Below are 5,088 nucleotides of genomic sequence, written 5' to 3'. Positions count from 1 at the left end.
GGCGGCACGCCATCCTCCGCCGCGCCGTCCTCCCCGCATCCTGGCCTGTCTCCTCTCCGCCGCGCCCTCCTCCCCGCGTCGTCCGAGTCCTCCGGGCGCGGTTCGCCGAAGGCGAGGCCCAGGCCGCCGCGCTCCTGGCCCGCGTCGGCCGGTTCGAGCGCACGCCGCCGACCGCGACCAGCTGCTCATCACGCTCCTCTCCGCCGCGGGAAATGGCCGGGAGGAGGAGGACGCGTGGGAGGCGGGGCAGCGTCCGATCCGGCCGAGGCTTACGGCGACACGGACACGGAGGCTCTGGCCGCGGTCGCTGCGCTCCCTCCGTTCACTACCTTCCCGTGAGCTTACTTCCACCCTAGCCTCTCCCCTTTCCTCTTTGTTTTTTAACTGATTCCCAACTGCTTGATCAATCCCGCTCCTCTGCTCCTGCTGGATGGCTTTCTCTGTTCAATTGCTTAATTTGGTTGTCTTGTCTTACCTGAACTGCAAGGGAACCAACATACATGGCATGATGGATGGAGATCAGTAGATGTTTTTTGTTCTATTCACATGCTTTCTACTATATAATTTTCCCCCAAAATATGATGGGTAGTGGTGTGCTTGCTTGCATTGATCGCATGGTGGCCAGCACTTCACCACACATCTGACGACGACTGTTTTATCCATGAGGTGGAGGATAAGGTATTCACCTCTAAAATCACACTTCCGTTTTCCTGTTTCCATCTGAAATATGGATTACCAATATACTACTATCACTTGGATTTGCACATGAAAGCAGTATAAATACTTGCACCGAACTGTACGATTTGTTGAGCCAAGTGTCGAGTCTGATATTGTTTGGTGAGATTCTCTTCAGAAAACAAGATTTGTATTGGTGGTAGATCGACAGCAACTGACAGCATCTTCGTCATCCGCGGTGGCAGTGCCATCCGCGCAGAATGCCTTTAGCGGCCGCACCGCCGCCACCGACACCGCCACACAGCTAATGATGTCGGCATGTGGTGAAAAAAGGGCCCAAGTGAAAGGTCGACCAAGCTGTAAAAATTCAGTGAGAGGAATTTTTGTGCTCACAGCTCACACCATGGCGTCCGTTGCCTCTGTTCTTACTTTATTATTTTGTTTTTCCCTTCGTCAATTTTTCACGACGCCTGACAAGAACAAGAATTGCAAAGAAGAAGTGAAAAGAAAACACAGAACAAAGGATGAACGCCGGAGAGCACTACTATATAATTTTCCCCCAAAATATGATGGGCAGTGGTGTGCTTGTTTGCATTGATCGCATGGTGGCCCGCACTTCACCACACATCTGACGGCGACTGTTTTATCCATGAGGTGGAGGATAAGGTATTCACCTCTAAAATCACACTTCAGTTTTCCTGTTTCCATCTGAAATATGGATTACCAATATACTACTCTCACTTGGATTTGCACATGAAAGCAGTATAAATACTTGCACCGAACTATACGATTTGTTGAGCCAAGTGTCGAGTCTGATATGGCATCTTTATACTTTCAGAGAAGCGCATCTCTGAAATTCACAGTTTTGAACCTAAAGAGACACATCTAGAAAATGATTGCACGAGTGGTTCCAGTGTCATGTACGTCAACATGGTAAGCATGTCTTATTTTCTGATTCTAACTTAGTTGTAAAAGTATTCCATGCTACTATTTGTTGACCATAATTGGCTACCAGGTTGGAGATTTGGGATCGGATGCTGCGTGAAGAGCGAGGGACCGGGGTGCTGAACTAACAGCAGGGGGAGGGTGATTCTTCAGGTACCAACATGGCTGTCGACTAGAGAATTTAGTTAACCGTTTGCTTTACTTGAAGCTCCAAATTGTAGTTATTTTATTCGTTCACTAATTTGGTATAATCCTAATCTAGGAGGACTATGATTGTATGATATGAGATCCTGACATTTATCAATAATAAAAGTCTGACACTGAATGGTTCTTTTCGGAAGTACAGTTGTAAGATCTATGATTCTAGCATCGACCTTTAACTGGACAGTACTAATTGGACATATAATTGATTATTTATTCACAACAAGATATTCTGTTTGTTTTAGTTTTTCAATCAGATTCGTCTAGCCCTTTGTTGACTTTCTAATTGTTCCACCCTCTACCTCTGAAACTCAGAAATCAGAGAAAGGTCATTGGCATATCCCTATCTCTGACGAAAATTTGCTAGCGAGGAAGAGGACCAGAATGTTTTTTTCTATTGTTGGGGATATACATAATACATATAGATAAATTTGGACCATTTATAACAGAGATTTCTTGCCAAAATAATTAACTCTGTCCAGCAGTGGGCACTGTCAAGGTAATAACAGGAATTTGCTGAACCTAATTGAAAGAAAGAGGGACGGTAATCCGATTGAGAACATTCTCTAACTAAAATAGACTTACGAACAATCAACAATATCAAATAGTTTCAAATTAACAAATGTTGTTTGATTAAAATACTGATTTAAGAATTTGGTGAATCTATAATTCTCTACATAATCACTTGGTGCATTGTTAGACCACTTGGGGACAATATCATCAATTTCTTGCATACTGCAATAATGCAAGTTTAAAAATCCAGTTTCTTGTGTTTCTTATTATCTCTGTGTTCAGCTAACTGCCAAGAATCATATAAGGATGCATCTAATGAGGTAGATTTTGTTTATGCATTTTTTAAGTGTAGGGATGCTGTATCTGATTAACAAAACATTGTTCAACCTTCTATGAGTCCACCTAGGGAGCTGCACAAATTTGGAACAACTTCCAGAACAGGCATCCAAACATTTTGGTCTGCTACCAGTAAGCTGCCAGAGCAAGATAGCTGGGAGTCTGGGATGTCGAGTCATCGAGCCGTCCAATGCCAAGTTCGTCGGCGGAAGGAGAACATCCGTCAAGCCGTCCATCGCCTGAGGCGGCTACACCAGAGGTATGTCTCCTCTTGAAAGTTAATCGCCTGAGCTGTCCATCGCCTGAGCCATCCATCACCTGAGCCCCTGTTTCAGTTTATTTTTTCCGCCTCGCTGCTCAATAGGCCCGTGGGTTACTACTCCTTTGCTCTTGCTGGCGACCGGCCTCCAGAGTAGCACTTGCTTGAGATCTGATCTAGAACTGAATTGTGCCCTGCTTTACTGTGGTCGTATGCTCTGTGTCCACCGATGAGTTTCAGATACAAATTAGGACCAAAATTGGAGTAGGTTCAGTCGCGCAAATGTTGTATCACTTTGTCATGGGTATTGTGCTGCTGAATTGCTTGTTGGACTGTTCAAACTAAAGTCGTCTAGTCAGTTTGCTACAATGTTCATTTGTTTACTTAGGAAGTTCTGTAGAATTTGGGCCTGATCACTTTCGAATTTGTCTGTGGTTTGAGATTAATCTTTCCGAGATGTTAGAGAGTGGATCCAAGGATGGATCTGCCCATAAGTGTGCAGAGGATCTTCTAATTCCTGCAGCTAATCTTGATTCATGGATATTGTGTTTGCTCTGTGGCGCACTATGTTTCAGTTTATTTTTTCTGAAAAATTGGCGCTACTTCTGATTGCTCACAATTTAAGTTTTGTTGATATACACTGGAGGCATTAAACCAACAACTTTCTCTGTTTTTTATGCGTGCTACTACAAATACAAGCACACAGCTTACAAACACACGGCTTCCGCTGGCTTGGCTAGCTTTGTACGTCCACTTTGCGCTACAAGTCGCCTTTCTACGCTGTCTTACAATCTCGTAGTACAGACCGTGCTCCACCTGAGGTACGCCCGATCTCATGCCAAGCTTGCCAAGCTAACTACGGTTCTGTCGTTTTGAAAAAGGCATGAACTTTCCTTTGTGCCTGCAACCATAGGTTCCATCATCATTACCTTGCGTGTATATGGACAGCTTGCACTCTTTAGGACTGATAGATGTGAAATTATTAGATCTTTGCATCAATTACAGGAACAGCACAATGTAAGATATGCAAGTTTATCGAGAGGAATGCAAAGAAAAAAAGCACATGTATGGTTTATTTGGCATCACCAGCTTTTGTGTTTTCAGTGTACATCTTAGCCTATGTAAACTGCAAGTTGAATAAAGTGTGCTCTCTTTCTCTAGAATACTTTCTTTAATAAATGTAGAACATAAAAGCCTGATCTTAATAAGCGAGACCTCAAGCTGTTCTTTCAAGATAGATCAGATCAAACCTTTTCAAAGTAAAGATCCCTCGGCCAGAGACTTAAGTTACTCCCGTGAGTACATACTAAGCTTTAGTAGAAAAACTTGTTGATTGACTGGAATCAACGAAATTTCGATGCAACCAACTGCAACAAGTGGCATCATGAACTAGCTATGAGAAATATTTATAGGGTACTACTAGCAACCGCCAAGGAATCCGTCACAAAAACATGTCAGGCAGCTAGGCATGCGAGTGAGATGTGTGTCGGTAACATTGGATGTCTGTCTGTAAATGTAAATCAAGAAAAATGGTTCTTGGTATCTAGAGAAGAAATACACACACACACACACACACGAGAGAGTAATTCATAGTGGATCTAAAAATACCTATTAATGTTGTACATTTGTTGACTCGACATGCTGCAAGATCTTCTGATTTGTTCTCTAAAGGTGACCTCAGAGTATAGCGTTGCATATTCCTGAGGCAATTGTGATGCTCTGTTTTGTTAGGACTAAGATGCTTGAACATGTAAGCAGTACACTATCGAGCAATAGAGATCTTTCTCATGCTGACTACATGCTGCCATTTGGGCCATACACATTGTTTAGTAACTAATCAAAAAGTGTCAAAGGCTAGTACCAAAGCAAATATGAATCTGCTAACTATACTACTACTGCCACAACTAACCAAGGTTGGAGCATAAGAAAGAAAGGAGGGGTTGCCAATTTGAATGCTAAGGACAAGCTTTCATACAACAGCTGCACGTCCACCAACCGCCATGGTTGGAGACTGCGGGAGGAGGGGTGGGAGGGAACAGGGAGGAAGCAGGAGCCACCCAAGGTCTTGTTCATACGGCGGTGCAGGCGGAAGACATAACGTTGCAGCCACCGGAAGCATTATTCTTTCTACCCTTGTCTTCCGAGAACGAGGGGGGCAA

General features: G+C 43.8%; 1 long non-coding RNA gene across 8 annotated transcripts; it reads left to right on the top strand.

Moving 5' to 3' along the window:
- The first annotated feature begins 6 nt into the window (after positions 1-6).
- On the top strand, positions 7-4,831 carry LOC119267869. Of its 8 annotated transcripts, none has more exons than XR_005132729.1 (4): positions 7-1,341; positions 1,514-1,608; positions 1,691-2,929; positions 3,629-4,831. It is a non-coding gene; the product is annotated as an uncharacterized LOC119267869 (long non-coding RNA). The 8 variants fall into 8 exon arrangements; XR_005132724.1 differs by lacking the exon at positions 3,629-4,831 and having other exon boundaries at positions 7-335; positions 488-1,341; positions 1,691-3,402; XR_005132723.1 differs by lacking the exon at positions 3,629-4,831 and having other exon boundaries at positions 7-678; positions 854-1,341; positions 1,691-3,402.
- Positions 4,832-5,088: the final 257 nt, after the last annotated feature.

The sequence above is a fragment of the Triticum dicoccoides genome, chromosome 3A, assembly GCF_002162155.2.
Source record: "Triticum dicoccoides isolate Atlit2015 ecotype Zavitan chromosome 3A, WEW_v2.0, whole genome shotgun sequence".
Classification (NCBI taxonomy): domain Eukaryota; kingdom Viridiplantae; phylum Streptophyta; class Magnoliopsida; order Poales; family Poaceae; genus Triticum; species Triticum dicoccoides.
This window is presented reverse-complemented; position numbering and strand designations above follow the sequence as displayed.